Source organism: Rhinoderma darwinii (assembly GCF_050947455.1).
Source record: "Rhinoderma darwinii isolate aRhiDar2 chromosome 2 unlocalized genomic scaffold, aRhiDar2.hap1 SUPER_2_unloc_28, whole genome shotgun sequence".
Classification (NCBI taxonomy): domain Eukaryota; kingdom Metazoa; phylum Chordata; class Amphibia; order Anura; family Rhinodermatidae; genus Rhinoderma; species Rhinoderma darwinii.
In genome coordinates, this window is record NW_027461694.1 from 79,435 (window position 1) to 105,323 (window position 25,889).

At 40.9% G+C, this 25,889-nt stretch overlaps 96 pseudogenes; all 96 read left to right on the top strand.

Annotated features, from left to right (window-relative positions):
- Positions 1-620: 620 nt before the first annotated feature.
- On the top strand, positions 621-739 carry LOC142676341 (5S ribosomal RNA; annotated as a pseudogene).
- Positions 740-1,180: 441 nt separating this feature from the next.
- LOC142676236 (5S ribosomal RNA) lies at positions 1,181-1,299 on the top strand (annotated as a pseudogene).
- A 253-nt stretch (positions 1,300-1,552) lies between these two features.
- LOC142676213 (5S ribosomal RNA) lies at positions 1,553-1,671 on the top strand (annotated as a pseudogene).
- A 67-nt stretch (positions 1,672-1,738) lies between these two features.
- On the top strand, positions 1,739-1,857 carry LOC142676043 (5S ribosomal RNA; annotated as a pseudogene).
- Positions 1,858-1,924: 67 nt separating this feature from the next.
- Positions 1,925-2,043, top strand: LOC142676289 (5S ribosomal RNA; annotated as a pseudogene).
- A 67-nt stretch (positions 2,044-2,110) lies between these two features.
- LOC142676292 (5S ribosomal RNA) lies at positions 2,111-2,229 on the top strand (annotated as a pseudogene).
- A 67-nt stretch (positions 2,230-2,296) lies between these two features.
- Positions 2,297-2,415, top strand: LOC142676104 (5S ribosomal RNA; annotated as a pseudogene).
- Positions 2,416-2,482: 67 nt separating this feature from the next.
- LOC142675925 (5S ribosomal RNA) lies at positions 2,483-2,601 on the top strand (annotated as a pseudogene).
- A 67-nt stretch (positions 2,602-2,668) lies between these two features.
- Positions 2,669-2,787, top strand: LOC142676330 (5S ribosomal RNA; annotated as a pseudogene).
- Positions 2,788-3,226: 439 nt separating this feature from the next.
- On the top strand, positions 3,227-3,345 carry LOC142676099 (5S ribosomal RNA; annotated as a pseudogene).
- A 67-nt stretch (positions 3,346-3,412) lies between these two features.
- On the top strand, positions 3,413-3,531 carry LOC142676062 (5S ribosomal RNA; annotated as a pseudogene).
- A 67-nt stretch (positions 3,532-3,598) lies between these two features.
- LOC142676181 (5S ribosomal RNA) lies at positions 3,599-3,717 on the top strand (annotated as a pseudogene).
- A 253-nt stretch (positions 3,718-3,970) lies between these two features.
- On the top strand, positions 3,971-4,089 carry LOC142675939 (5S ribosomal RNA; annotated as a pseudogene).
- A 67-nt stretch (positions 4,090-4,156) lies between these two features.
- Positions 4,157-4,275, top strand: LOC142675989 (5S ribosomal RNA; annotated as a pseudogene).
- Positions 4,276-4,342: 67 nt separating this feature from the next.
- On the top strand, positions 4,343-4,461 carry LOC142676146 (5S ribosomal RNA; annotated as a pseudogene).
- Positions 4,462-4,528: 67 nt separating this feature from the next.
- LOC142676285 (5S ribosomal RNA) lies at positions 4,529-4,647 on the top strand (annotated as a pseudogene).
- A 67-nt stretch (positions 4,648-4,714) lies between these two features.
- LOC142676128 (5S ribosomal RNA) lies at positions 4,715-4,833 on the top strand (annotated as a pseudogene).
- Positions 4,834-5,273: 440 nt separating this feature from the next.
- On the top strand, positions 5,274-5,392 carry LOC142676123 (5S ribosomal RNA; annotated as a pseudogene).
- A 341-nt stretch (positions 5,393-5,733) lies between these two features.
- LOC142676315 (5S ribosomal RNA) lies at positions 5,734-5,852 on the top strand (annotated as a pseudogene).
- Positions 5,853-5,919: 67 nt separating this feature from the next.
- Positions 5,920-6,038, top strand: LOC142675966 (5S ribosomal RNA; annotated as a pseudogene).
- Positions 6,039-6,105: 67 nt separating this feature from the next.
- On the top strand, positions 6,106-6,224 carry LOC142676245 (5S ribosomal RNA; annotated as a pseudogene).
- Positions 6,225-6,291: 67 nt separating this feature from the next.
- Positions 6,292-6,410, top strand: LOC142675940 (5S ribosomal RNA; annotated as a pseudogene).
- A 67-nt stretch (positions 6,411-6,477) lies between these two features.
- On the top strand, positions 6,478-6,596 carry LOC142676051 (5S ribosomal RNA; annotated as a pseudogene).
- A 253-nt stretch (positions 6,597-6,849) lies between these two features.
- LOC142676053 (5S ribosomal RNA) lies at positions 6,850-6,968 on the top strand (annotated as a pseudogene).
- Positions 6,969-7,035: 67 nt separating this feature from the next.
- Positions 7,036-7,154, top strand: LOC142676205 (5S ribosomal RNA; annotated as a pseudogene).
- Positions 7,155-7,221: 67 nt separating this feature from the next.
- LOC142676060 (5S ribosomal RNA) lies at positions 7,222-7,340 on the top strand (annotated as a pseudogene).
- A 67-nt stretch (positions 7,341-7,407) lies between these two features.
- On the top strand, positions 7,408-7,526 carry LOC142676265 (5S ribosomal RNA; annotated as a pseudogene).
- Positions 7,527-7,593: 67 nt separating this feature from the next.
- LOC142675990 (5S ribosomal RNA) lies at positions 7,594-7,712 on the top strand (annotated as a pseudogene).
- A 67-nt stretch (positions 7,713-7,779) lies between these two features.
- Positions 7,780-7,898, top strand: LOC142675991 (5S ribosomal RNA; annotated as a pseudogene).
- A 67-nt stretch (positions 7,899-7,965) lies between these two features.
- LOC142676142 (5S ribosomal RNA) lies at positions 7,966-8,084 on the top strand (annotated as a pseudogene).
- Positions 8,085-8,151: 67 nt separating this feature from the next.
- On the top strand, positions 8,152-8,270 carry LOC142676154 (5S ribosomal RNA; annotated as a pseudogene).
- A 67-nt stretch (positions 8,271-8,337) lies between these two features.
- LOC142676083 (5S ribosomal RNA) lies at positions 8,338-8,456 on the top strand (annotated as a pseudogene).
- A 67-nt stretch (positions 8,457-8,523) lies between these two features.
- On the top strand, positions 8,524-8,642 carry LOC142676005 (5S ribosomal RNA; annotated as a pseudogene).
- Positions 8,643-8,709: 67 nt separating this feature from the next.
- Positions 8,710-8,828, top strand: LOC142676072 (5S ribosomal RNA; annotated as a pseudogene).
- Positions 8,829-9,081: 253 nt separating this feature from the next.
- LOC142676007 (5S ribosomal RNA) lies at positions 9,082-9,200 on the top strand (annotated as a pseudogene).
- A 72-nt stretch (positions 9,201-9,272) lies between these two features.
- Positions 9,273-9,391, top strand: LOC142676112 (5S ribosomal RNA; annotated as a pseudogene).
- Positions 9,392-9,458: 67 nt separating this feature from the next.
- On the top strand, positions 9,459-9,577 carry LOC142676269 (5S ribosomal RNA; annotated as a pseudogene).
- A 67-nt stretch (positions 9,578-9,644) lies between these two features.
- Positions 9,645-9,763, top strand: LOC142676017 (5S ribosomal RNA; annotated as a pseudogene).
- A 67-nt stretch (positions 9,764-9,830) lies between these two features.
- LOC142676114 (5S ribosomal RNA) lies at positions 9,831-9,949 on the top strand (annotated as a pseudogene).
- Positions 9,950-10,016: 67 nt separating this feature from the next.
- Positions 10,017-10,135, top strand: LOC142675992 (5S ribosomal RNA; annotated as a pseudogene).
- A 67-nt stretch (positions 10,136-10,202) lies between these two features.
- Positions 10,203-10,321, top strand: LOC142676147 (5S ribosomal RNA; annotated as a pseudogene).
- Positions 10,322-10,574: 253 nt separating this feature from the next.
- On the top strand, positions 10,575-10,693 carry LOC142676252 (5S ribosomal RNA; annotated as a pseudogene).
- A 440-nt stretch (positions 10,694-11,133) lies between these two features.
- Positions 11,134-11,252, top strand: LOC142676124 (5S ribosomal RNA; annotated as a pseudogene).
- Positions 11,253-11,319: 67 nt separating this feature from the next.
- On the top strand, positions 11,320-11,437 carry LOC142676257 (5S ribosomal RNA; annotated as a pseudogene).
- Positions 11,438-11,504: 67 nt separating this feature from the next.
- On the top strand, positions 11,505-11,623 carry LOC142676342 (5S ribosomal RNA; annotated as a pseudogene).
- Positions 11,624-12,436: 813 nt separating this feature from the next.
- On the top strand, positions 12,437-12,555 carry LOC142676100 (5S ribosomal RNA; annotated as a pseudogene).
- Positions 12,556-12,622: 67 nt separating this feature from the next.
- LOC142675927 (5S ribosomal RNA) lies at positions 12,623-12,741 on the top strand (annotated as a pseudogene).
- A 67-nt stretch (positions 12,742-12,808) lies between these two features.
- Positions 12,809-12,927, top strand: LOC142676182 (5S ribosomal RNA; annotated as a pseudogene).
- A 67-nt stretch (positions 12,928-12,994) lies between these two features.
- Positions 12,995-13,113, top strand: LOC142676200 (5S ribosomal RNA; annotated as a pseudogene).
- A 67-nt stretch (positions 13,114-13,180) lies between these two features.
- LOC142675942 (5S ribosomal RNA) lies at positions 13,181-13,299 on the top strand (annotated as a pseudogene).
- A 67-nt stretch (positions 13,300-13,366) lies between these two features.
- Positions 13,367-13,485, top strand: LOC142676058 (5S ribosomal RNA; annotated as a pseudogene).
- A 67-nt stretch (positions 13,486-13,552) lies between these two features.
- LOC142675993 (5S ribosomal RNA) lies at positions 13,553-13,671 on the top strand (annotated as a pseudogene).
- Positions 13,672-13,738: 67 nt separating this feature from the next.
- Positions 13,739-13,857, top strand: LOC142676148 (5S ribosomal RNA; annotated as a pseudogene).
- Positions 13,858-14,110: 253 nt separating this feature from the next.
- LOC142676130 (5S ribosomal RNA) lies at positions 14,111-14,229 on the top strand (annotated as a pseudogene).
- A 626-nt stretch (positions 14,230-14,855) lies between these two features.
- Positions 14,856-14,974, top strand: LOC142676343 (5S ribosomal RNA; annotated as a pseudogene).
- A 441-nt stretch (positions 14,975-15,415) lies between these two features.
- On the top strand, positions 15,416-15,534 carry LOC142676237 (5S ribosomal RNA; annotated as a pseudogene).
- Positions 15,535-15,787: 253 nt separating this feature from the next.
- LOC142676214 (5S ribosomal RNA) lies at positions 15,788-15,906 on the top strand (annotated as a pseudogene).
- Positions 15,907-15,973: 67 nt separating this feature from the next.
- On the top strand, positions 15,974-16,092 carry LOC142676044 (5S ribosomal RNA; annotated as a pseudogene).
- A 67-nt stretch (positions 16,093-16,159) lies between these two features.
- On the top strand, positions 16,160-16,278 carry LOC142676290 (5S ribosomal RNA; annotated as a pseudogene).
- A 67-nt stretch (positions 16,279-16,345) lies between these two features.
- On the top strand, positions 16,346-16,464 carry LOC142676136 (5S ribosomal RNA; annotated as a pseudogene).
- A 67-nt stretch (positions 16,465-16,531) lies between these two features.
- LOC142676105 (5S ribosomal RNA) lies at positions 16,532-16,650 on the top strand (annotated as a pseudogene).
- Positions 16,651-16,717: 67 nt separating this feature from the next.
- LOC142675960 (5S ribosomal RNA) lies at positions 16,718-16,836 on the top strand (annotated as a pseudogene).
- Positions 16,837-16,903: 67 nt separating this feature from the next.
- Positions 16,904-17,022, top strand: LOC142676333 (5S ribosomal RNA; annotated as a pseudogene).
- Positions 17,023-17,461: 439 nt separating this feature from the next.
- Positions 17,462-17,580, top strand: LOC142676101 (5S ribosomal RNA; annotated as a pseudogene).
- Positions 17,581-17,647: 67 nt separating this feature from the next.
- LOC142676064 (5S ribosomal RNA) lies at positions 17,648-17,766 on the top strand (annotated as a pseudogene).
- Positions 17,767-17,833: 67 nt separating this feature from the next.
- On the top strand, positions 17,834-17,952 carry LOC142676184 (5S ribosomal RNA; annotated as a pseudogene).
- A 253-nt stretch (positions 17,953-18,205) lies between these two features.
- On the top strand, positions 18,206-18,324 carry LOC142675943 (5S ribosomal RNA; annotated as a pseudogene).
- A 67-nt stretch (positions 18,325-18,391) lies between these two features.
- On the top strand, positions 18,392-18,510 carry LOC142675994 (5S ribosomal RNA; annotated as a pseudogene).
- A 67-nt stretch (positions 18,511-18,577) lies between these two features.
- Positions 18,578-18,696, top strand: LOC142676149 (5S ribosomal RNA; annotated as a pseudogene).
- Positions 18,697-18,763: 67 nt separating this feature from the next.
- LOC142676286 (5S ribosomal RNA) lies at positions 18,764-18,882 on the top strand (annotated as a pseudogene).
- Positions 18,883-18,949: 67 nt separating this feature from the next.
- Positions 18,950-19,068, top strand: LOC142676131 (5S ribosomal RNA; annotated as a pseudogene).
- Positions 19,069-19,508: 440 nt separating this feature from the next.
- LOC142676125 (5S ribosomal RNA) lies at positions 19,509-19,627 on the top strand (annotated as a pseudogene).
- A 155-nt stretch (positions 19,628-19,782) lies between these two features.
- On the top strand, positions 19,783-19,900 carry LOC142676258 (5S ribosomal RNA; annotated as a pseudogene).
- A 67-nt stretch (positions 19,901-19,967) lies between these two features.
- On the top strand, positions 19,968-20,086 carry LOC142676344 (5S ribosomal RNA; annotated as a pseudogene).
- A 253-nt stretch (positions 20,087-20,339) lies between these two features.
- LOC142676222 (5S ribosomal RNA) lies at positions 20,340-20,458 on the top strand (annotated as a pseudogene).
- Positions 20,459-20,525: 67 nt separating this feature from the next.
- On the top strand, positions 20,526-20,644 carry LOC142676238 (5S ribosomal RNA; annotated as a pseudogene).
- Positions 20,645-20,711: 67 nt separating this feature from the next.
- Positions 20,712-20,830, top strand: LOC142676334 (5S ribosomal RNA; annotated as a pseudogene).
- A 253-nt stretch (positions 20,831-21,083) lies between these two features.
- Positions 21,084-21,202, top strand: LOC142676234 (5S ribosomal RNA; annotated as a pseudogene).
- A 67-nt stretch (positions 21,203-21,269) lies between these two features.
- On the top strand, positions 21,270-21,388 carry LOC142676106 (5S ribosomal RNA; annotated as a pseudogene).
- A 67-nt stretch (positions 21,389-21,455) lies between these two features.
- On the top strand, positions 21,456-21,574 carry LOC142675937 (5S ribosomal RNA; annotated as a pseudogene).
- Positions 21,575-21,641: 67 nt separating this feature from the next.
- LOC142676335 (5S ribosomal RNA) lies at positions 21,642-21,760 on the top strand (annotated as a pseudogene).
- A 439-nt stretch (positions 21,761-22,199) lies between these two features.
- LOC142676186 (5S ribosomal RNA) lies at positions 22,200-22,318 on the top strand (annotated as a pseudogene).
- A 67-nt stretch (positions 22,319-22,385) lies between these two features.
- Positions 22,386-22,504, top strand: LOC142676271 (5S ribosomal RNA; annotated as a pseudogene).
- A 250-nt stretch (positions 22,505-22,754) lies between these two features.
- Positions 22,755-22,873, top strand: LOC142676192 (5S ribosomal RNA; annotated as a pseudogene).
- A 67-nt stretch (positions 22,874-22,940) lies between these two features.
- Positions 22,941-23,059, top strand: LOC142676276 (5S ribosomal RNA; annotated as a pseudogene).
- A 64-nt stretch (positions 23,060-23,123) lies between these two features.
- On the top strand, positions 23,124-23,242 carry LOC142676108 (5S ribosomal RNA; annotated as a pseudogene).
- A 67-nt stretch (positions 23,243-23,309) lies between these two features.
- On the top strand, positions 23,310-23,428 carry LOC142675949 (5S ribosomal RNA; annotated as a pseudogene).
- A 67-nt stretch (positions 23,429-23,495) lies between these two features.
- Positions 23,496-23,614, top strand: LOC142676336 (5S ribosomal RNA; annotated as a pseudogene).
- A 439-nt stretch (positions 23,615-24,053) lies between these two features.
- Positions 24,054-24,172, top strand: LOC142676187 (5S ribosomal RNA; annotated as a pseudogene).
- A 67-nt stretch (positions 24,173-24,239) lies between these two features.
- LOC142676329 (5S ribosomal RNA) lies at positions 24,240-24,358 on the top strand (annotated as a pseudogene).
- Positions 24,359-24,608: 250 nt separating this feature from the next.
- On the top strand, positions 24,609-24,727 carry LOC142676193 (5S ribosomal RNA; annotated as a pseudogene).
- Positions 24,728-24,794: 67 nt separating this feature from the next.
- LOC142676277 (5S ribosomal RNA) lies at positions 24,795-24,913 on the top strand (annotated as a pseudogene).
- Positions 24,914-24,977: 64 nt separating this feature from the next.
- LOC142676283 (5S ribosomal RNA) lies at positions 24,978-25,096 on the top strand (annotated as a pseudogene).
- Positions 25,097-25,349: 253 nt separating this feature from the next.
- LOC142676202 (5S ribosomal RNA) lies at positions 25,350-25,468 on the top strand (annotated as a pseudogene).
- A 67-nt stretch (positions 25,469-25,535) lies between these two features.
- Positions 25,536-25,654, top strand: LOC142676115 (5S ribosomal RNA; annotated as a pseudogene).
- Positions 25,655-25,721: 67 nt separating this feature from the next.
- Positions 25,722-25,840, top strand: LOC142675923 (5S ribosomal RNA; annotated as a pseudogene).
- Positions 25,841-25,889: the final 49 nt, after the last annotated feature.

Genomic DNA, 25,889 nt, shown 5'->3' on the forward strand with positions numbered 1-25,889 from the left:
TATGTCGTTTAGAAATTGTTTCACAATCGATTAAAAATAATAATAAACTAAAGCTTTAAAAGTTAATGGCTATTCTTAGGTGAAATGTGCCTTTTCTCGTCAATTCGCAGATCAATAACACTTTAACACCTCGCTAGTACCAGTGTGGGAGACTGTCTGGGCTTCCGTGGTGCTGTTGACTTTTTATTATGTCGTTTAGAATTTCTTTCACAATTGTTTAAAAATAAAAATATACTAAAGCTTTAAAAGTTAATAGCCATTCTAAGCTTAAATGTGCCTTTTCTCGTCAAATCGCAGATATATAACACTTTAAGGCCTCGCTAGTACGAGTGTGAGAGACTGTCTGGGAATCCGAGGTGCGGTTGACTTTTTATTATGTCGTTTAGATTTGTTTCACAATCGATTAAAATGGACTATGGATGAAAGCATGTAATGTCAATGGCCATTCTAAGCTGAATGTGCCTGCTCTTGTCAGATCGCAGAAGTTACACAGCTTAAGGCCTTGCTAGTACCAGTGTGGGAGACTGTCTGGGAATACGTGTAGCGGTTGACTTTTTATTATGTCGTTTAGATTTTGTTTCACAATCGATTAAAAAGGACTATGGATTAAAGCATTTAATGTCAATGGCCATTCTAAGCTGAATGTGCCTGCTCTCGTCAGATCGCAGAAGTTACACAGCTTAAGGCCTTGCTAGTACCAGTGTGGGAGACTGTCTGGGAATCCATGGTGCGGTTGACTTTTTATTATGTCGTTTAGAATTTGTTTCACAATCGATTAAAAATAATAATAAACTAAAGCTTTAAAAGTTAATGGCTATTCTTAGGTGAAATGTGCCTTTTCTCGTCAAATCGCAGATCAATAACACTTTAACACCTCGCTAGTACCAGTGTGGAAGACTGTCTGGGCTTCCGTGGTGCTGTTGACTTTTTATTATGTCGTTTAGAATTTCTTTCACAATTGTTTAAAAATAAAAATAGACTAAAGCTTTAAAAGTTAATAGCCATTCTAAGCTTAAATGTGCCTTTTCTCGTCAAATCGCAGATATATAACACTTTAAGGCCTCGCTAGTACCAGTGTGGGAGACTGTCCGGGAATCCGTGGTGCGGTTGACTTTTTATTATGTTGTTTAGATTTTGTTTCACAATAGATTAAATAGGACTATGGATTAAGGCTTTTAATGTCAATGGCCTTTCTAAGCTGAATGTACCTGCTCTCGTCAGATCACAGAAGTTACACAGCTTAAGGCCTCGCTAGTACCAGTGTGGGAGACTGTCTGGGAATCCGTGGTGCGGCTGACTTTTTATTATGTCGTTTAGATTTTGTTTCACAATAGATTAAATAGGACTATGGATTAAAGCATTTAATGTCAATGGCCATTCTAAGCTGAATGTGCCTGCTCTCGTTAGATCGCAGAAGTTACACAGCTTAAGGGCTCGCTAGTACCAGTGTGGGAGACTGTCTGGGAATCCATGGTGCGGTTGACTTTTTATTATGTCGTTTAGATTTTGTTTCACAATAGATTAAATAGGACTATGGATTAAAGCATTTAAAGTCAATGGCCATTCTAAGCGGAATGTGCCTGCTCTCGTCAGATCGCAGAAGTTACACAGCTTAAGGCCTCGCTAGTACCAGTGTGGGAGACTGTCTGGGAATCCGTGGTGCGGTTGAATTTTTATTATGTCGTTTAGATTTTGTTTCACAATCGATTAAAAAGGACTATGGATTAAAGCATTTAATGTCAATGGCCATTCTAAGCTGAATGTGCCTGATCTCGTCAGATCGCAGAAGTTACACAGCTTAAGGCCTCGCTAGTACCAGTGTGGGAGACTGTCTGGGAATCCGTGGTGCGGTTGACTTTTTATTATTTCGTTTAGATTTTGTTTCACAATCGATTAAAAAGGACTATGGATTAAAACATTTAATGTCAATGGCCATTCTAAGCTGAATGTGCCTGCTCTCATCAGATCGCAGAAGTTACACAGATTAAGGACTCGCTAGTACCAGTGTGGGAGACTGTCTGGGAATACGTGGTGCGGTTGCCTTTTTATTATGTTGTTTAGATTTTGTTTCACAATAGATTAAATAGGACTATGGATTAAGGCTTTTAATGTCAATGGCCATTCTAAGCGGAATGTGCCTGCTCTCGTCAGATCGCAGAAGTTACACAGCTTAAGGCCTCGCTATTACCAGTGTGGGAGACTGGCTGGGAATCCGTGGTGCGGTTGACTTTTTATTATGTCGTTTAGATTTTGTTTCACAATCGATTAAAAAGGACTATGGATTAAAGAATTTAATGTCAATGGCCATTCTAAGCTGAATGTGCCTGCTCTCGTTAGATCGCAGAAGTTACACAGCTTAAGGCCTCGCTAGTACCAGTGTGGGAGACTGTCTGGGAATCCGTGGTGCGGTTGAATTTTTATAATGTCGTTTCGATTTTGTTTCACAATCGATTAAAAAGTACTATGGATTAAAGCATTTAATGTCAATGGCCATTCTAAGCTGAATATACCTGCTCTCGTCAGATCGCAGAAGTTACACAGCTTAAGGCCTCGCTAGTACCAGTGTGGGAGACTGTCTGGGAATCCGTGGTGCGGTTGACTTTTTATTATGTCGTTTAGATTTTGTTTCACAATCGATTAAAAAGGACTATGGATTAAAGCATTTAATGTCAATGGCCATTCTAAGCTGAATGTGCCTGCTCTCGTCAGATCGCAGAAGTTACACAGCTTAAGGCCTCGCTAGTACCAGTGTGGGAGACTGTCTGGGAATCCGTGGTGCGGTTGACTTTTTATTATTTCGTTTAGATTTTGTTTCACAATCGATTAAAAAGGACTATGGATTAAAACATTTAATGTCAATGGCCATTCTAAGCTGAATGTGCCTGCTCTCGTCAGATCGCAGAAGTTACACAGATTAAGGACTCGCTAGTACCAGTGTGGGAGACTGTCTGGGAATCCGTGGTGCGGTTGCCTTTTTATTATGTTGTGTAGATTTTGTTTCACAATAGATTAAATAGGACTATGGATTAAGGCTTTTAATGTCAATGGCCATTCTAAGCGGAATGTGCCTGCTCTCGTCAAATCGCAGATATATAACACTTTAAGGCCTCGCTAGTACGAGTGTGAGAGACTGTCTGGGAATCCGAGGTGCGGTTGACTTTTTATTATGTCGTTTAGATTTTGTTTCACAATCGATTAAAAAGGACTATGGATTAAAGCATTTATTGTCAATGGCCATTCTAAGCTGAATGTGCCTGCTCTCGTCAGATCGCAGAAGTTACACAGCTTAAGGCCTCGCTAGTACCAGTGTGGGAGACTGTCTGGGAATCCGTAGTGCGGTTGACTTTTTATTATGTCGTTTCGATTTTGTTTCACAATCGATTAAAAAGGACTATGGATTAAAGCATTTAATGTCAATGGCCATTCTAAGCTGAATGTGCCTGCTCTCGTCAGATCGCAGAAGTTACACAGCTTAAGGCCTCGCTAGTACCAGTGTGGGAGGCTGTCTGGGAATCCGTGGTGCGGTTGGCTTTTTATTATGTTGTTTAGATTTTGTTTCACAATAGATTAAATAGGACTATGGATTAAGGCTTTTAATGTCAATGGCCATTCTAAGCTGAATGTGCCTGCTCTCGTCAGATCGCAGAAGTTACACAGCTTAAGGGCTCGCTAGTACCAGTGTGGGAGACTGTCTGGGAATCCGTGGTGCGGTTGACTTTTTATTATGTCGTTTAGATTTTGTTTCACAATAGATTAAATAGGACTATGGATTAAAGCATTTAACGTCAATGGCCATTCTAAGCTGAATGTGCCTGCTCTCGTCAGATTGCAGAAATAACACAGCTTAAGGCCTCGCTAGTACCAGTGTGGAAGACTGTCTGGGAATCCGTGGTGCGGTTGAATTTTTATTATGTCGTTTAGATTTCGTTTCACAATCGATTAAAAAGGACTATGGATTAAAGCATTTAATGTCAATGGCCATTCTAAGCTGAATGTCCCTGCTCTCGTCAGATCGCAGAAGTTACACAGCTTAAGGCCTCGCTAGTACCAGTGTGGGAGACTGTCTGGGAATCCGTGGTGCGGTTGACTTTTTATTATGTCGTTTAGATTTTGTTTCACAATAGATTAAATAGTACTATGGATTAAAGCATTGACCGTCAATGGCCATTCTAAGCTGAATGTGCCTGCTCTCGTCAGAACGCAGAAGTTACACAGCTTAAGGCCTCGCTAGTACCAGTGTGGGAGACTGTCTGGGAATCCGTGGTGCGGTTGAATTTTTATTATGTCGTTTAGATTTTGTTTCACAATCGATTAAAAAGGACTATGGATTAAAGCATTTAACGTCAATGGCCATTCTAAGCTGAATGTGCCTGCTCTCGTCAGATCGCAGAAGTTACACAGCTTAAGGCCTCGCTAGTACCAGTGTGGGAGACTGTCTGGGAATCCGTGGTGCGGTTGTATTTTTATTATGTCGTTTAGATTTTGTTTCACAATCGATTAAAAAGGACTATGGATTAAAGCATTTAATGTCAATTGCCATTCTAAGCTGAATGTCCCTGCTCTCGTCACAACGCAGAAGTTACACAGCTTAAGGCCTCGCTAGTACCAGTGTGGGAGACTGTCTGGGAATCAGTGGTGCGGTTGACTTTTTATTATGTCGTTTAGATTTTGTTTCACAATCGATTAAAAAGGACTATGCATTAAAGCATTTAATGTCAATGGCCATTCTAAGCTGAATGTGCCTGCTCTCGTTAGATCGCAGAAGTTACACAGCTTAAGGCCTCGCTAGTACCAGTGTGGGAGACTGTCTGGGAATCCATGGTGCGGTTGACTTTTTATTATGTCGTTTAGAAATTGTTTCACAATCGATTAAAAATAATAATAAACTAAAGCTTTAAAAGTTAATGGCTATTCTTAGGTGAAATGTGCCTTTTCTCGTCAATTCGCAGATCAATAACACTTTAACACCTCGCTAGTACCAGTGTGGGAGACTGTCTGGGCTTCCGTGGTGCTGTTGACTTTTTATTATGTCGTTTAGAATTTCTTTCACAATTGTTTAAAAATAAAAATATACTAAAGCTTTAAAAGTTAATAGCCATTCTAAGCTTAAATGTGCCTTTTCTCGTCAAATCGCAGATATATAACACTTTAAGGCCTCGCTAGTACGAGTGTGAGAGACTGTCTGGGAATCCGAGGTGCGGTTGACTTTTTATTATGTCGTTTAGATTTGTTTCACAATCGATTAAAATGGACTATGGATGAAAGCATGTAATGTCAATGGCCATTCTAAGCTGAATGTGCCTGCTCTTGTCAGATCGCAGAAGTTACACAGCTTAAGGCCTTGCTAGTACCAGTGTGGGAGACTGTCTGGGAATACGTGGTGCGGTTGACTTTTTATTATGTCGTTTAGATTTTGTTTCACAATCGATTAAAAAGGACTATGGATTAAAGCATTTAATGTCAATGGCCATTCTAAGCTGACTTTTTATTGTCGTTTAGATTTGTTTCACAATCGATTAAAATGGACTATGGATGAAAGCATTTAATGTCAATGGCCGTTCTAAGCTGAATGTGCCTGCTCTTGTCAAATTGCAGAAGTTACACAGCTTAAGGCCTTGCTAGTACCAGTGTGGGAGACTGTCTGAGAATACGTGGTGCGGTTGACTTTTTATTATGTCGTTTAGATTTTGTTTCACAATCGATTAAAAAGGACTATGGATTAAAGCATTTAATGTCAATGGCCATTCTAAGCTGAATGTGCCTGCTCTCGTCAGAGCGCCAAAGTTACACAGCTTAAGGCCTCGCTAGTACCAGTGTGGGAGACTGTCTGGGAATAAGTGGTGCGGTTGACTTTTTATTATGTTGTTTAGATTTTGTTTCACAATCGATTAAAAAGGACTATGGATTAAAGCATTTAATGTCAATGGCCATTCTAAGCTGAATGTGCCTGCTCTCGTCAGATCGCAGAAGTTACACAGCTTAAGGCCTCGCTAGTACCAGTGTGGGAGACTGTCTGGGAATCTGTGGTGCAGTTGACTTTTTATTATGTCATTTAGATTTTGCTTCACAATAGATTAAATAGGACTATGGATTAAAGCATTTAACGTCAATGGCCATTCTAAGCTGAATGTGCCTGCTCTCGTCAGAACGCAGAAGTTACACAGCTTAAGGCCTCGCTAGTACCAGTGTGGGAGACTGTCTGGGAATCTGTGATGCGGTTGAATTTTTATTATGTCGTTTAGATTTTGTTTCACAATCGATTAAAAAGGACTATGGATTAAAGCATTTAATGTCAATGGCCATTCTAAGCTGAATGTCCCTGCTCTCGTCAGATCGCAGAAGTTACACAGCTTAAGGCCTCGCTAGTACCAGTGTGGGAGACTGTCTGGGAATCCGTGGTGCGGTTGACTTTTTATTATGTCGTTTAGATTTTGTTTCACAATCGATTAAAAAGGACTATGGATTAAAGCATTTAATGTCAATGGCCATTCTAAGCTGAATGTGCCTGCTCTCGTCAGATCGCAGAAGTTACACAGCTTAAGGCCTCGCTAGTACCAGTGTGGGAGACTGTCTGGGAATCCGTGGTGCGGTTGAATTTTTATTATGTCGTTTAGATTTTGTTTCACAATCGATTAAAAAGGACTATGGATTAAAGCATTTAATGTCAGTGGCCATTCTAAGCTGAATGTGCCTCCTCTCTTCAGATCGCAGAAGTTACACAGCTTAAGGCCTTGCTAGTACCAGTGTGGGAGACTGTCTGGGAATCCGTGGTGCGGTCGACTTTTTATTATGTCGTTTAGATTTTGTTTCACAATAGATTAAATAGGACTATGGATTAAAGCATTTAACGTCAATGGCCATTCTAAGCTGAATGTGCCTGCTCTCGTCAGATCGCAGAAGTTACACAGCTTAAGGCCTCGCTAGTACCAGTGTGGGAGACTGTCTGGGAATCCGTGGTGCGGTTGAATTTTTATTATGTCGTTTAGATTTTGTTTCACAATCGATTAAAAAGGACTATGGATTAAAGCATTTAATGTCAATGGCCATTCTAAGCTGAATGTGCCTACTCTCGTCAGATCGCAGAAGTTACACAGCTTAAGGCCTTGCTAGTACCAGTGTGGGAGACTGTCTGGGAATCCGTGGTGCGGTTGACTTTTTATTATGTCGTTTAGATTTTGTTTCACAATAGATTAAATAGGACTATGGATTAAAGCACTTAACGTCAATCGCCATTCTAAGCTGAATGTGCCTGCTCTCGTCAGAACGCAGAAGTTACACAGCCTAAGGCCTCGCTAGTACTAGTGTGGGAGACTGTCTGGGAATCCGTGGTGCGGTTGACTTTTTATTATGTCGTTTAGATTTTGTTTCACAATCGATTAAAAAGGACTATGGATTAAAGCATTTAACGTCAATGGCCATTCTAAGCTGAATGTGCCTGCTCTCGTCAGCTCGCAGAAGTTACACAGCTTAAGGCCTCGCTAGTACCAGTGTGGGAGACTGTCTGGGAATCCGTCGTGCGGTTGACTTTTTATTATGTCGTTTAGATTTTGTTTCACAATAGATTAATTAGTACTATGGATTAAAGCATTGACCGTCAATGGCCATTCTAAGCTGAATGTGCCTGCTCTCGTCAGAACGCAGAAGTTACACAGCTTAAGGCCTCGCTAGTACCAGTGTGGGAGACTGTCTGGGAATCCGTGGTGCGGTTGAATTTTTATTATGTCGTTTAGATTTTGTTTCACAATCGATTAAAAAGGACTATGGATTAAAGCATTTAACGTCAATGGCCATTCTAAGCTGAATGTGCCTGCTCTCGTCAGAACGCAGAAGTTACACAGCTTAAGGCCTCGCTAGTACCAGTGTGGGAGACTGTCTGGGAATCCGTGGTGCGGTTGAATTTTTATTATGTCGTTTAGATTTTGTTTCACAATCGATTAAAAAGGACTATGGATTAAAGCATTTAACGTCAATGGCCATTCTAAGCTGAATGTGCCTGCTCTCGTCAGATCGCAGAAGTTACACAGCTTAAGGCCTCGCTAGTACCAGTGTGGGAGACTGTCTGGGAATCCGTCGTGCGGTTGACTTTTTATTATGTCGTTTAGATTTTGTTTCACAATAGATTAAATAGTACTATGGATTAAATCATTGACCGTCAATGGCCATTCTAAGCTGAATGTGCCTGCCCTCGTCAGAACGCAGAAGTTACACAGCTTAAGGCCTCGCTAGTACCAGCGTGGGAGACTGTCTGGGAATCCGTGGTGCGGTTGAACTTTTATTATGTCGTTTAGATTTTGTTTCACAATCGATTAAAAAGGACTATGGATTAAAGCATTTAATGTCAATGGCCTTTCTAAGCTGAATGTCCCTGCTCTCGTCAGATCGCAGAAGTTACACAGCTTAAGGCCTCGCTAGTACCAGTGTGGGAGACTGTCTGGGAATCCGTGGTGCGGTTGACTTTTTATTATGTCGTTTAGATTTTGTTTCACAATCGATTAAAAAGGACTATGGATTAAAGCATTTAATGTCAATGGCCATTCTAAGCTGAATGTGCCTGCTCTCGTCAGATCGCAGAAGTTACACAGCTTAAGGCCTCGCTAGTACCAGTGTGGGAGACTGTCTGGGAATCCGTGGTGCGGTCGACTTTTTATTATGTCGTTTAGATTTTGTTTCACAATAGATTAAATAGGACTATGGATTAAAGCATTTAACGTCAATCGCCATTCTAAGCTGAATGTGCCTGCTCTCGTCAGAACGCAGAAGTTACACAGCCTAAGGCCTCGCTAGTACTAGTGTGGGAGACTGTCTGGGAATCCGTGGTGCGGTTGACTTTTTATTATGTCGTTTAGATTTTGTTTCACAATCGATTAAAAAGGACTATGGATTAAAGCATTTAATGTCAATGGCCATTCTAAGCTGAATGTGCCTCCTCTCGTCAGATCGCAGAAGATACACAGCTTAAGGCCTTGCTAGTACTAGTGTGGGAGACTGTCTGGGAATCCGTGGTGCGGTTGACTTTTTATTATGTCGTTTAGATTTTGTTTCACAATAGATTAAATAGGACTATGGATTAAAGCATTTAACGTCAATGGCCATTCTTAGCTGAATGTGCCTGCTCTCGTCAGATCGCAGAAGTTACACAGCTTAAGGCCTTGCTAGTACCAGTGTGGGAGACTGTCTGGGAATCCGTGGTGCGGTTGACTTTTTACTATGTCGTTTAGATTTTGTTTCACAATAGATTAAATAGGACTATGGATTAAAAAAAAAAAATTAACGTCAATGGCCATTCTAAGCTGAATGTCCCTGCTCTCGTCAGATCGCAGAAGTTACACAGCTTAAGGCCTCGCTAGTACCAGTGTGGGAGACTGTCTGGGAATCCGTGGTGCGGTTGAATTTTTATTATGTCGTTTAGATTTTGTTTCACAATCGATTAAAAAGGACTATGGATTAAAGCATTTAATGTCAATGGCCATTCTAAGCTGAATGTCCCTGCTCTCGTCAGCTCGCAGAAGTTACACAGCTTAAGGCCTCGCTAGTACCAGTGTGGGAGACTGTCTGGGAATCCGTGGTGAGGTTGACTTTTTATTATGTCGTTTAGATTTTGTTTCACAATCGATTAAAAAGGACTATGGATTAAAGCATTTAATGTCAATGGCCGTTCTAAGCTGAATGTGCCTGCTCTCGTCAGATCGCAGAAGTTACACAGCTTAAGGCCTCGCTAGTACCAGTGTGGGAGACTGTCTGGGAATCCGTGGTGCGGTTGACTTTTTAATATGTTGTTTAGATTTTGTTTCACAATCAATTAAAAAGGACTATGGATTAAAGCATTTAATGTCAATGGCCATTCTAAGCTGAATGTGCCTGCTCTCGTCAGATCGCCGAAGTTACACAGCTTAAGGCCTCGCTAGTACCAGTGTGGGAGACTGTTTGGGAATCCGTGGTGCGGTTGACTTTTTATTATGTCGTTTAGATTTTGTTTCACAATAGATTAAATAGTACTATGGATTAAAGCATTGACCGTCAATGGCCATTCTAAGCTGAATGTGCCTGCTCTCGTCAGAACGCAGAAGTTACACAGCTTAAGGCCTCGCTAGTACCAGTGTGGGAGACTGTCTGGGAATCCGTGGTGCGGTTGAATTTTTATTATGTCGTTTAGATTTTGTTTCACAATCGATTAAAAAGGACTATGGATTAAAGCATTTAACGTCAATGGCCATTCTAAGCTGAATGTGCCTGCTCTCGTCAGATCGCAGAAGTTACACAGCTTAAGGCCTCGCTAGTACCAGTGTGGGAGACTGTCTGGGAATCCGTGGTGCGGTTGTATTTTTATTATGTCGTTTAGATTTTGTTTCACAATCGATTAAAAAGGACTATGGATTAAAGCATTTAATGTAAATTGCCATTCTAAGCTGAATGTCCCTGCTCTCGTCACAACGCAGAAGTTACACAGCTTAAGGCCTCGCTAGTACCAGTGTGGGAGACTGTCTGGGAATCAGTGGTGCGGTTGACTTTTTATTATGTCGTTTAGATTTTGTTTCACAATCGATTAAAAAGGACTATGCATTAAAGCATTTAATGTCAATGGCCATTCTAAGCTGAATGTGCCTGCTCTCGTTAGATCACAGAAGTTACACAGCTTAAGGCCTCGCTAGTACCAGTGTGGGAGACTGTCTGGGAATCCATGGTGCGGTTGACTTTTTATTATGTCGTTTAGAAATTGTTTCACAATCGATTAAAAATAATAATAAACTAAAGCTTTAAAAGTTAATGGCTATTCTTAGGTGAAATGTGCCTTTTCTCGTCAATTCGCAGATCAATAACACTTTAACACCTCGCTAGTACCAGTGTGGGAGACTGTCTGGGCTTCCGTGGTGCTGTTGACTTTTTATTATGTCGTTTAGAATTTCTTTCACAATTGTTTAAAAATAAAAATATACTAAAGCTTTAAAAGTTAATAGCCATTCTAAGCTTAAATGTGCCTTTTCTCGTCAAATCGCAGATATATAACACTTTAAGGCCTCGCTAGTACGAGTGTGAGAGACTGTCTGGGAATCCGAGGTGCGGTTGACTTTTTATTATGTCGTTTAGATTTGTTTCACAATCGATTAAAATGGACTATGGATGAAAGCTTGTAAAGTCAATGGCCATTCTAAGCTGAATGTGCCTGCTCTTGTCAGATCGCAGAAGTTACACAGCTTAAGGCCTTGCTAGTACCAGTGTGGGAGACTGTCTGGGAATACGTGGTGCGGTTGACTTTTTATTATGTCGTTTAGATTTTGTTTCACAATCGATTAAAAAGGACTATGGATTAAAGCATTTAATGTCAATGGCCATTCTAAGCTGAATGTGCCTGCTCTCGTCAGATCGCAGAAGTTACACAGCTTAAGGCCTCGCTAGTACCAGTGTGGGAGACTGTCTGGGAATCCGTGTGCGGTTGACTTTTTATTATGTCGTTTAGATTTTGTTTCACAATCGATTAAAAAGGACTATGGATTAAAGCATTTAATGTCAATGGCCATTCTAAGCTGAATGTGCCTGCTCTCGTCAGATCGCAGAAGTTACACAGCTTAAGGCCTTGCTAGTACCAGTGTGGGAGACTGTCTGGGAATCCATGGTGCGGTTGACTTTTTATTATGTCGTTTAGAATTTGTTTCACAATCGATTAAAAATAATAATAAACTAAAGCTTTAAAAGTTAATGGCTATTCTTAGGTGAACTGTGCCTTTTCTCGTCAAATCGCAGATCAATAACACTTTAACACCTCGCTAGTACCAGTGTGGAAGACTGTCTGGGCTTCCGTGGTGCTGTTGACTTTTTATTATGTCGTTTAGAATTTCTTTCACAATTGTTTAAAAATAAAAATAGACTAAAGCTTTAAAAGTTAATAGCCATTCTAAGCTTAAATGTGCCTTTTCTCGTCAAATCGCAGATATATAACACTTTAAGGCCTCGCTAGTACCAGTGTGGGAGACTGTCCGGGAATCCGTGGTGCGGTTGACTTTTTATTATGTTGTTTAGATTTTGTTTCACAATAGATTAAATAGGACTATGGATTAAGGCTTTTAATGTCAATGGCCTTTCTAAGCTGAATGTACCTGCTCTCGTCAGATCACAGAAGTTACACAGCCTAAGGCCTCGCTAGTACCAGTGTGGGAGACTGTCTGGGAATCCGTGGTGCGGCTGACTTTTTATTATGTCGTTTAGATTTTGTTTCACAATAGATTAAATAGGACTATGGATTAAGGCTTTTAATGTCAATGGCCATTCTAAGCGGAATGTGCCTGCTCTCGTCAAATCGCAGATATATAACACTTTAAGGCCTCGCTAGTACGAGTGTGAGAGACTGTCTGGGAATCCGAGGTGCGGTTGACTTTTTATTATGTCGTTTAGATTTTGTTTCACAATCGATTAAAAAGGACTATGGATTAAAGCATTTATTGTCAATGGCCATTCTAAGCTGAATGTGCCTGCTCTCGTCAGATCGCAGAAGTTACACAGCTTAAGGCCTCGCTAGTACCAGTGTGGGAGACTGTCTGGGAATCCGTAGTGCGGTTGACTTTTTATTATGTCGTTTCGATTTTGTTTCACAATCGATTAAAAAGGACTATGGATTAAAGCATTTAATGTCAATGGCCATTCTAAGCTGAATGTGCCTGCTCTCGTCAGATCGCAGAAGTTACACAGCTTAAGGCCTCGCTAGTACCAGTGTGGGAGACTGTCTGGGAATCCGTGGTGCGGTTGGCTTTTTATTATGTTGTTTAGATTTTGTTTCACAATAGATTAAATAGGACTATGGATTAAGGCTTTTAATGTCAATGGCCATTCTAAGCTGAATGTGCCTGCTCTCGTCAGATCGCAGAAGTTACACAGCTTAAGGGCTCGCTAGTACCAGTGTGGGAGACTGTCTGGGAATCCGTGGTGCGGTTGACTTTTTATTATGTCGTTTAGATTTTGTTTCACAATAGATTAAATAGGACTATGGATTAAAGCATTTAACGTCAATGGCCATTCTAAGCTGAATGTGCCTGCTCTCGTCAGATTGCAGAAGTTACACAGCTTAAGGCCTCGCTAGTACCAGTGTGGGAGACTGTCTGGGAATCCGTGGTGCGGTTGAATTTTTATTATGTCGTTTAGATTTAGTTTCACAATCGATTAAAAAGGACTATGGATTAAAGCATTTAATGTCAATGGCCATTCTAAGCTGAATGTCCCTGCTCTCGTCAGATCGCAGAAGTTACACAGCTTAAGGCCTCGCTAGTACCAGTGTGGGAGACTGTCTGGGAATCCGTGGTGCGGTTGACTTTTTAATATGTTGTTTAGATTTTGTTTCACAATCAATTAAAAAGGACTATGGATTAAAGCATTTAATGTCAATGGCCATTCTAAGCTGAATGTGCCTGCTCTCGTCAGATCGCCGAAATTACACAGCTTAAGGCCTCGCTAGTACCAGTGTGGGAGACTGTCTGGGAATCCGTGGTGCGGTTGACTTTTTATTATGTCGTTTAGATTTTGTTTCACAATAGATTAAATAGTACTATGGATTAAAGCATTGACCGTCAATGGCCATTCTAAGCTGAATGTGCCTGCTCTCGTCAGAACGCAGAAGTTACACAGCTTAAGGCCTCGCTAGTACCAGTGTGGGAGACTGTCTGGGAATCCGTGGTGCGGTTGAATTTTTATTATGTCGTTTAGATTTTGTTTCACAATCGATTAAAAAGGACTATGGATTAAAGCATTTAACGTCAATGGCCATTCTAAGCTGAATGTGCCTGCTCTCGTCAGATCGCAGAAGTTACACAGCTTAAGGCCTCGCTAGTACCAGTGTGGGAGACTGTCTGGGAATCCGTGGTGCGGTTGTATTTTTATTATGTCGTTTAGATTTTGTTTCACAATCGATTAAAAAGGACTATGGATTAAAGCATTTAATGTCAATTGCCATTCTAAGCTGAATGTCCCTGCTCTTGTCACAACGCAGAAGTTACACAGCTTAAGGCCTCGCTAGTACCAGTGTGGGAGACTGTCTGGGAATCAGTGGTGCGGTTGACTTTTTATTATGTCGTTTAGATTTTGTTTCACAATCGATTAAAAAGGACTATGCATTAAAGCATTTAATGTCAATGGCCATTCTAAGCTGAATGTGCCTGCTCTCGTTAGATCGCAGAAGTTACACAGCTTAAGGCCTCGCTAGTACCAGTGTGGGAGACTGTCTGGGAATCCATGGTGCGGTTGACTTTTTATTATGTCGTTTAGAAATTGTTTCACAATCGATTAAAAATAATAATAAACTAAAGCTTTAAAAGTTAATGGCTATTCTTAGGTGAAATGTGCCTTTTCTCGTCAATTCGCAGATCAATAACACTTTAACACCTCGCTAGTACCAGTGTGGGAGACTGTCTGGGCTTCCGTGGTGCTGTTGACTTTTTATTATGTCGTTTAGAATTTCTTTCACAATTGTTTAAAAATAAAAATATACTAAAGCTTTAAAAGTTAATAGCCATTCTAAGCTTAAATGTGCCTTTTCTCGTCAAATCGCAGATATATAACACTTTAAGGCCTCGCTAGTACGAGTGTGAGAGACTGTCTGGGAATCCGAGGTGCGGTTGACTTTTTATTATGTCGTTTAGATTTGTTTCACAATCGATTAAAATGGACTATGGATGAAAGCATGTAATGTCAATGGCCATTCTAAGCTGAATGTGCCTGCTCTTGTCAGATCGCAGAAGTTACACAGCTTAAGGCCTTGCTAGTACCAGTGTGGGAGACTGTCTGGGAATACGTGTAGCGGTTGACTTTTTATTATGTCGTTTAGATTTTGTTTCACAATCGATTAAAAAGGACTATGGATTAAAGCATTTAATGTCAATGGCCATTCTAAGCTGAATGTGCCTGCTCTCGTCAGATCGCAGAAGTTACACAGCTTAAGGCCTTGCTAGTACCAGTGTGGGAGACTGTCTGGGAATCCATGGTGCGGTTGACTTTTTATTATGTCGTTTAGAATTTGTTTCACAATCGATTAAAAATAATAATAAACTAAAGCTTTAAAAGTTAATGGCTATTCTTAGGTGAAATGTGCCTTTTCTCGTCAAATCGCAGATCAATAACACTTTAACACCTCGCTAGTACCAGTGTGGAAGACTGTCTGGGCTTCCGTGGTGCTGTTGACTTTTTATTATGTCGTTTAGAATTTCTTTCACAATTGTTTAAAAATAAAAATAGACTAAAGCTTTAAAAGTTAATAGCCATTCTAAGCTTAAATGTGCCTTTTCTCGTCAAATCGCAGATATATAACACTTTAAGGCCTCGCTAGTACCAGTGTGGGAGACTGTCCGGGAATCCGTGGTGCGGTTGACTTTTTATTATGTTGTTTAGATTTTGTTTCACAATAGATTAAATAGGACTATGGATTAAGGCTTTTAATGTCAATGGCCTTTCTAAGCTGAATGTACCTGCTCTCGTCAGATCACAGAAGTTACACAGCTTAAGGCCTCGCTAGTACCAGTGTGGGAGACTGTCTGGGAATCCGTGGTGCGGCTGACTTTTTATTATGTCGTTTAGATTTTGTTTCACAATAGATTAAATAGGACTATGGATTAAAGCATTTAATGTCAATGGCCATTCTAAACTGAATGTGCCTGCTCTCGTTAGATCGCAGAAGTTACACAGCTTAAGGGCTCGCTAGTACCAGTGTGGGAGACTGTCTGGGAATCCATGGTGCGGTTGACTTTTTATTATGTCGTTTAGATTTTGTTTCACAATAGATTAAATAGGACTATGGATTAAAGCATTTAAAGTCAATGGCCATTCTAAGCGGAATGTGCCTGCTCTCGTCAGATCGCAGAAGTTACACAGCTTAAGGCCTCGCTAGTACCAGTGTGGGAGACTGTCTGGGAATCCGTGGTGCGGTTGAATTTTTATTATGTCGTTTAGATTTTGTTTCACAATCGATTAAAAAGGACTATGGATTAAAGCATTTAATGTCAATGGCCATTCTAAGCTGAATGTGCCTGATCTCGTCAGATCGCAGAAGTTACACAGCTTAAGGCCTCGCTAGTACCAGTGTGGGAGACTGTCTGGGAATCCGTGGTGCGGTTGACTTTTTATTATTTCGTTTAGATTTTGTTTCACAATCGATTAAAAAGGACTATGGATTAAAACATTTAATGTCAATGGCCATTCTAAGCTGAATGTGCCTGCTCTCATCAGATCGCAGAAGTTACACAGATTAAGGACTCGCTAGTACCAGTGTGGGAGACTGTCTGGGAATACGTGGTGCGGTTGCCTTTTTATTATGTTGTTTAGATTTTGTTTCACAATAGATTAAATAGGACTATGGATTAAGGCTTTTAATGTCAATGGCCATTCTAAGCGGAATGTGCCTGCTCTCGTCAGATCGCAGAAGTTACACAGCTTAAGGCCTCGCTAGTACCAGTGTGGGAGACTGGCTGGGAATCCGTGGTGCGGTTGACTTTTTATTATGTCGTTTAGATTTTGTTTCACAATCGATTAAAAAGGACTATGGATTAAAGAATTTAATGTCAATGGCCATTCTAAGCTGAATGTGCCTGCTCTCGTTAGATCGCAGAAGTTACACAGCTTAAGGCCTCGCTAGTACCAGTGTGGGAGACTGTCTGGGAATCCGTGGTGCGGTTGAATTTTTATAATGTCGTTTCGATTTTGTTTCACAATCGATTAAAAAGTACTATGGATTAAAGCATTTAATGTCAATGGCCATTCTAAACTGAATATACCTGCTCTCGTCAGATCGCAGAAGTTACACAGCTTAAGGCCTCGCTAGTACCAGTGTGGGAGACTGTCTGGGAATCCGTGGTGCGGTTGACTTTTTATTATGTCGTTTAGATTTTGTTTCACAATCGATTAAAAAGGACTATGGATTAAAGCTTTTAATGTCAATGGCCATTCTAAGCTGAATGTGCCTGCTCTCGTCAGATCGCAGAAGTTACACAGCTTAAGGCCTCGCTAGTACCAGTGTGGGAGACTGTCTGGGAATCCGTGGTGCGGTTGACTTTTTATTATTTCGTTTAGATTTTGTTTCACAATCGATTAAAAAGGACTATGGATTAAAACATTTAATGTCAATGGCCATTCTAAGCTGAATGTGCCTGCTCTCGTCAGATCGCAGAAGTTACACAGATTAAGGACTCGCTAGTACCAGTGTGGGAGACTGTCTGGGAATCCGTGGTGCGGTTGCCTTTTTATTATGTTGTGTAGATTTTGTTTCACAATAGATTAAATAGGACTATGGATTAAGGCTTTTAATGTCAATGGCCATTCTAAGCGGAATGTGCCTGCTCTCGTCAAATCGCAGATATATAACACTTTAAGGCCTCGCTAGTACGAGTGTGAGAGACTGTCTGGGAATCCGAGGTGCGGTTGACTTTTTATTATGTCGTTTAGATTTTGTTTCACAATCGATTAAAAAGGACTATGGATTAAAGCATTTATTGTCAATGGCCATTCTAAGCTGAATGTGCCTGCTCTCGTCAGATCGCAGAAGTTACACAGCTTAAGGCCTCGCTAGTACCAGTGTGGGAGACTGTCTGGGAATCCGTAGTGCGGTTGACTTTTTATTATGTCGTTTCGATTTTGTTTCACAATCGATTAAAAAGGACTATGGATTAAAGCATTTAATGTCAATGGCCATTCTAAGCTGAATGTGCCTGCTCTCGTCAGATCGCAGAAGTTACACAGCTTAAGGCCTCGCTAGTACCAGTGTGGGAGGCTGTCTGGGAATCCGTGGTGCGGTTGGCTTTTTATTATGTTGTTTAGATTTTGTTTCACAATAGATTAAATAGGACTATGGATTAAGGCTTTTAATGTCAATGGCCATTCTAAGCTGAATGTGCCTGCTCTCGTCAGATCGCAGAAGTTACACAGCTTAAGGGCTCGCTAGTACCAGTGTGGGAGACTGTCTGGGAATCCGTGGTGCGGTTGACTTTTTATTATGTCGTTTAGATTTTGTTTCACAATAGATTAAATAGGACTATGGATTAAAGCATTTAACGTCAATGGCCATTCTAAGCTGAATGTGCCTGCTCTCGTCAGATTGCAGAAATAACACAGCTTAAGGCCTCGCTAGTACCAGTGTGGAAGACTGTCTGGGAATCCGTGGTGCGGTTGAATTTTTATTATGTCGTTTAGATTTCGTTTCACAATCGATTAAAAAGGACTATGGATTAAAGCATTTAATGTCAATGGCCATTCTAAGCTGAATGTCCCTGCTCTCGTCAGATCGCAGAAGTTACACAGCTTAAGGCCTCGCTAGTACCAGTGTGGGAGACTGTCTGGGAATCCGTGGTGCGGTTGACTTTTTATTATGTCGTTTAGATTTTGTTTCACAATAGATTAAATAGTACTATGGATTAAAGCATTGACCGTCAATGGCCATTCTAAGCTGAATGTGCCTGCTCTCGTCAGAACGCAGAAGTTACACAGCTTAAGGCCTCGCTAGTACCAGTGTGGGAGACTGTCTGGGAATCCGTGGTGCGGTTGAATTTTTATTATGTCGTTTAGATTTTGTTTCACAATCGATTAAAAAGGACTATGGATTAAAGCATTTAACGTCAATGGCCATTCTAAGCTGAATGTGCCTGCTCTCGTCAGATCGCAGAAGTTACACAGCTTAAGGCCTCGCTAGTACCAGTGTGGGAGACTGTCTGGGAATCCGTGGTGCGGTTGTATTTTTATTATGTCGTTTAGATTTTGTTTCACAATCGATTAAAAAGGACTATGGATTAAAGCATTTAATGTCAATTGCCATTCTAAGCTGAATGTCCCTGCTCTCGTCACAACGCAGAAGTTACACAGCTTAAGGCCTCGCTAGTACCAGTGTGGGAGACTGTCTGGGAATCAGTGGTGCGGTTGACTTTTTATTATGTCGTTTAGATTTTGTTTCACAATCGATTAAAAAGGACTATGCATTAAAGCATTTAATGTCAATGGCCATTCTAAGCTGAATGTGCCTGCTCTCGTTAGATCGCAGAAGTTACACAGCTTAAGGCCTCGCTAGTACCAGTGTGGGAGACTGTCTGGGAATCCATGGTGCGGTTGACTTTTTATTATGTCGTTTAGAAATTGTTTCACAATCGATTAAAAATAATAATAAACTAAAGCTTTAAAAGTTAATGGCTATTCTTAGGTGAAATGTGCCTTTTCTCGTCAATTCGCAGATCAATAACACTTTAACACCTCGCTAGTACCAGTGTGGGAGACTGTCTGGGCTTCCGTGGTGCTGTTGACTTTTTATTATGTCGTTTAGAATTTCTTTCACAATTGTTTAAAAATAAAAATATACTAAAGCTTTAAAAGTTAATAGCCATTCTAAGCTTAAATGTGCCTTTTCTCGTCAAATCGCAGATATATAACACTTTAAGGCCTCGCTAGTACGAGTGTGAGAGACTGTCTGGGAATCCGAGGTGCGGTTGACTTTTTATTATGTCGTTTAGATTTGTTTCACAATCGATTAAAATGGACTATGGATGAAAGCATGTAATGTCAATGGCCATTCTAAGCTGAATGTGCCTGCTCTTGTCAGATCGCAGAAGTTACACAGCTTAAGGCCTTGCTAGTACCAGTGTGGGAGACTGTCTGGGAATACGTGGTGCGGTTGACTTTTTATTATGTCGTTTAGATTTTGTTTCACAATCGATTAAAAAGGACTATGGATTAAAGCATTTAATGTCAATGGCCATTCTAAGCTGACTTTTTATTGTCGTTTAGATTTGTTTCACAATCGATTAAAATGGACTATGGATGAAAGCATGTAATGTCAATGGCCATTCTAAGCTGAATGTGCCTGCTCTCGTCAGATCGCAGAAGTTACACAGCTTAAGGCCTCGCTAGTACCAGTGTGGGAGACTGTCTGGGAATCCGTGTGCGGTTGACTTTTTATTATGTCGTTTAGATTTTGTTTCACAATCGATTAAAAAGGACTATGGATTAAAGCATTTAATGTCAATGGCCATTCTAAGCTGAATGTGCCTGCTCTCGTCAGATCGCAGAAGTTACACAGCTTAAGGCCTTGCTAGTACCAGTGTGGGAGACTGTCTGGGAATCCATGGTGCGGTTGACTTTTTATTATGTCGTTTAGAATTTGTTTCACAATCGATTAAATAGGACTATGGATTAAGGCTTTTAATGTCAATGGCCTTTCTAAGCTGAATCTACCTGCTCTCGTCAGATCACAGAAGTTACACAGCTTAAGGCCTCGCTAGTACCAGTGTGGGAGACTGTCCGGGAATCCGTGGTGCGGCTGACTTTTTATTCTGTCGTTTAGATTTTGTTTCACAATAGATTAAATAGGACTATGGATTAAAGCATTTAATGTCAATGGCCATTCTAAGCTGAATGTGCCTGCTCTCGTTAGATCGCAGAAGTTACACAGCTTAAGGGCTCGCTAGTACCAGTGTGGGAGACTGTCTGGGAATCCGTGGTGCGGTTGACTTTTTATTATGTTGTTTAGATTTTGTTTCACAATAGATTAAATAGGACTATGGATTAAGGCTTTTAATGTCAATGGCCTTTCTAAGCTGAATGTACCTGCTCTCGTCAGATCACAGAAGTTACACAGCTTAAGGCCTCGCTAGTACCAGTGTGGGAGACTGTCTGGGAATCCGTGGTGCGGCTGACTTTTTATTCTGTCGTTTAGATTTTGTTTCACAATCGATTAAAAAGGACTATGGATTAAAGCATTTAATGTCAATGGCCATTCTAAGCTGAATGTGCCTGCTCTCGTCAGATCGCAGAAGTTACACAGCTTAAGGCCTCGCTAGTACCAGTGTGGGAGACTGTCTGGGAATCCGTGGTGCGGTTGACTTTTTATTATTTCGTTTAGATTTTGTTTCACAATCGATTAAAAAGGACTATGGATTAAAACATTTAATGTCAATGGCCATTCTAAGCTGAATGTGCCTGCTCTCGTCAGATCGCAGAAGTTACACAGATTAAGGACTCGCTAGTACCAGTGTGGGAGACTGTCTGGGAATCCGTGGTGCGGTTGCCTTTTTATTATGTTGTTTAGATTTTGTTTCACAATAGATTAAATAGGACTATGGATTAAGGCTTTTAATGTCAATGGCCATTCTAAGCGGAATGTGCCTGCTCTCGTCAGATCGCAGAAGTTACACAGCTTAAGGCCTCGCTAGTACCAGTGTGGGAGACTGGCTGGGAATCCGTGGTGCGGTTAACTTTTTATTATGTCGTTTAGATTTTGTTTCACAATCGATTAAAAAGGACTATGGATTAAAGAATTTAATGTCAATGGCCATTCTAAGCTGAATGTGCCTGCTCTCGTTAGATCGCAGAAGTTACACAGCTTAAGGCCTCGCTAGTACCAGTGTGGGAGACTGTCTGGGAATCCGTGGTGCGGTTGAATTTTTATAATGTCGTTTCGATTTTGTTTCACAATCGATTAAAAAGTACTATGGATTAAAGCATTTAATGTCAATGGCCATTCTAAGCTGAATATACCTGCTCTCGTCAGATCGCAGAAGTTACACAGCTTAAGGCCTCGCTAGTACCAGTGTGGGAGACTGTCTGGGAATCCGTGGTGCGGTTGACTTTTTATTATGTCGTTTAGATTTTGTTTCACAATCGATTAAAAAGGACTATGGATTAAAGCATTTAATGTCAATGGCCATTCTAAGCTGAATGTGCCTGCTCTCGTCAGATCGCAGAAGTTACACAGCTTAAGGCCTCGCTAGTACCAGTGTGGGAGACTGTCTGGGAATCCGTGGTGCGGTTGACTTTTTATTATTTCGTTTAGATTTTGTTTCACAATCGATTAAAAAGGACTATGGATTAAAACATTTAATGTCAATGGCCATTCTAAGCTGAATGTGCCTGCTCTCGTCAGATCGCAGAAGTTACACAGATTAAGGACTCGCTAGTACCAGTGTGGGAGACTGTCTGGGAATCCGTGGTGCGGTTGCCTTTTTATTATGTTGTTTAGATTTTGTTTCACAATAGATTAAATAGGACTATGGATTAAGGCTTTTAATGTCAATGGCCATTCTAAGCGGAATGTGCCTGCTCTCGTCAAATCGCAGATATATAACACTTTAAGGCCTCGCTAGTACGAGTGTGAGAGACTGTCTGGGAATCCGAGGTGCGGTTGACTTTTTATTATGTCGTTTAGATTTTGTTTCACAATCGATTAAAAAGGACTATGGATTAAAGCATTTATTGTCAATGGCCATTCTAAGCTGAATGTGCCTGCTCTCGTCAGATCGCAGAAGTTACACAGCTTAAGGGCTCGCTAGTACCAGTGTGGGAGACTGTCTGGGAATCCGTGGTGCGGTTGACTTTTTATTATGTCGTTTAGATTTTGTTTCACAATAGATTAAATAGGACTATGGATTAAAGCATTTAACGTCAATGGCCATTCTAAGCTGAATGTGCCTGTTCTCGTCAGATTGCAGAAGTTACACAGCTTAAGGCCTCGCTAGTACCAGTGTGGGAGACTGTCTGGGAATCCATGGTGCGGTTGACTTTTTATTATGTCGTTTAGAATTTGTTTCACAATCGATTAAAAAGGACTATGGATTAAAGCATTTAATGTCAATGGCCATTCTAAGCTGAATGTGCCTGCTCTTGTTAGATCGCAGAAGTTACACAGCTTAACGCCTTGCCAGTACCAGTGTGGGAGACTGTCTGGGAATCCATGGTGCGGTTGACTTTTTATGTCGTTTAGATTTTGTTTCACAATAGATTAAATAGGACTATGGATTAAAGCATTTAACGTCAATGGCCATTCTAAGCTGAATGTGCCTGCTCTCGTCAGATCGCAGAAGTTACACAGCTTAAGGCCTCGCTAGTACCAGTGTGGGAGACTGTCTGGGAATCCGTGGTGCAGTTTAATTTTTATTATGTCGTTTAGATTTTGTTTCACAATCGATTAAAAAGGACTATGGATTAAAGCATTTAATGTCAATGGCCATTCTAAGCTGAATGTCCCTGCTCTCGTCAGATCGCAGAAGTTACACAGCTTAACGCCTTGCCAGTACCAGTGTGGGAGACTGTCTGGGAATCCATGGTGCGGTTGACTTTTTATGTCGTTTAGATTTTGTTTCACAATCGATTAAAAAGGACTATGGATTAAAGAATTTAATGTCAATGGCCATTCTAAGCTGAATGTGCCTGCTCTCGTTAGATCGCAGAAGTTACACAGCTTAAGGCCTCGCTAGTACCAGTGTGGGAGACTGTCTGGGAATCCGTGGTGCGGTTGAATTTTTATAATGTCGTTTCGATTTTGTTTCACAATCGATTAAAAAGTACTATGGATTAAAGCATTTAATGTCAATGGCCATTCTAAGCTGAATATACCTGCTCTCGTCAGATCGCAGAAGTTACACAGCTTAAGGCCTCGCTAGTACCAGTGTGGGAGACTGTCTGGGAATCCGTGGTGCGGTTGACTTTTTATTATGTCGTTTAGATTTTGTTTCACAATCGATTAAAAAGGACTATGGATTAAAGCATTTAATGTCAATGGCCATTCTAAGCTGAATGTGCCTGCTCTCGTCAGATCGCAGAAGTTACACAGCTTAAGGCCTCGCTAGTACCAGTGTGGGAGACTGTCTGGGAATCCGTGGTGCGGTTGACTTTTTATTATTTCGTTTAGATTTTGTTTCACAATCGATTAAAAAGGACTATGGATTAAAACATTTAATGTCAATGGCCATTCTAAGCTGAATGTGCCTGCTCTCGTCAGATCGCAGAAGTTACACAGATTAAGGACTCGCTAGTACCAGTGTGGGAGACTGTCTGGGAATCCGTGGTGCGGTTGCCTTTTTATTATGTTGTTTAGATTTTGTTTCACAATAGATTAAATAGGACTATGGATTAAGGCTTTTAATGTCAATGGCCATTCTAAGCGGAATGTGCCTGCTCTCGTCAAATCGCAGATATATAACACTTTAAGGCCTCGCTAGTATGAGTGTGAGAGACTGTCTGGGAATCCGAGGTGCGGTTGACTTTTTATTATGTCGTTTAGATTTTGTTTCACAATCGATTAAAAAGGACTATGGATTAAAGCATTTATTGTCAATGGCCATTCTAAGCTGAATGTGCCTGCTCTCGTCAGATCGCAGAAGTTACACAGCTTAAGGGCTCGCTAGTACCAGTGTGGGAGACTGTCTGGGAATCCGTGGTGCGGTTGACTTTTTATTATGTCGTTTAGATTTTGTTTCACAATAGATTAAATAGGACTATGGATTAAAGCATTTAACGTCAATGGCCATTCTAAGCTGAATGTGCCTGTTCTCGTCAGATTGCAGAAGTTACACAGTTTAAGGCCTCGCTAGTACCAGTGTGGGAGACTGTCTGGGAATCCATGGTGCGGTTGACTTTTTATTATGTCGTTTAGAATTTGTTTCACAATCGATTAAAAAGGACTATGGATTAAAGCATTTAATGTCAATGGCCATTCTAAGCTGAATGTGCCTGCTCTTGTTAGATCGCAGAAGTTACACAGCTTAACGCCTTGCCAGTACCAGTGTGGGAGACTGTCTGGGAATCCATGGTGCGGTTGACTTTTTATGTCGTTTAGATTTTGTTTCACAATAGATTAAATAGGACTATGGATTAAAGCATTTAACGTCAATGGCCATTCTAAGCTGAATGTGCCTGCTCTCGTCAGATCGCAGAAGTTACACAGCTTAAGGCCTCGCTAGTACCAGTGTGGGAGACTGTCTGGGAATCCGTGGTGCAGTTTAATTTTTATTATGTCGTTTAGATTTTGTTTCACAATCGATTAAAAAGGACTATGGATTAAAGCATTTAATGTCAATGGCCATTCTAAGCTGAATGTCCCTGCTCTCGTCAGATCGCAGAAGTTACACAGCTTAACGCCTTGCCAGTACCAGTGTGGGAGACTGTCTGGGAATCCATGGTGCGGTTGACTTTTTATGTCGTTTAGATTTTGTTTCACAATAGATTAAATAGGACTATGGATTAAAGCATTTAACGTCAATGGCCATTCTAAGCTGAATGTGCCTGCTCTCGTCAGATCGCAGAAGTTACACAGCTTAAGGCCTCGCTAGTACCAGTGTGGGAGACTGTCTTGGAATCCGTGGTGCAGTTTAATTTTTATTATGTCGTTTAGATTTTGTTTTACAATCGATTAAAAAGGACTATGGATTAAAGCATTTAATGTCAATGGCCATTCCAAGCTGAATGTTCCTACTCTCGTCAGATCGCAGAAGTTACACAGCTTAAGGCCTCGCTAGTACCAGTGTGGGAGACTGTCTGGGAATCCGTGTTGCGGTTGACATTTTATTATGTTGTTTAGATTTTGTTTCACAATAGATTAAATAGGACTATAGATTAAAGCATTTAACGTCAATGGCCATTCTAAGCTGAATGTGCCTGCTCTCGTCAGATCGCAGAAGTTACACAGCTTAATGCCTCGCTAGTACCCGTGTGGGAGACTGTCTGGGAATCCGTGGTGCGGTTGACTTTTTATTATGTCGTTTACATTTTGTTTCACAATCGATTAAAAAGGACTATGGATTAAAGCATTTAATGTCAATGGCAATTCTAAGCTGAATGTGCCTGCTCTCGTCAGATCGCAGAAGTTACACAGCTTAAGGCCTCGCTAGTACCAGTGTGGGAGACTGTCTGGGAATCCGTGGTACGGTTGACTTTTTATTATGTCGTTTAGATTTTGTTTCACAATCGATTAAAAAGGACTATGGATTAAAGCATTTAATGTCAATGGCCATTCTAAGCTGAATGTGCCTGCTCTCGTCAGATCGCAGAAGTTACACAGCTTAAGGCCTCACTAGTACCAGTGTGGGAGACTGTCTGGGAATCCGTGGTGCGGTTGACTTTTTATTATGTCATTTAGATTTTGTTTCACAATAGATTAAATAGGACTA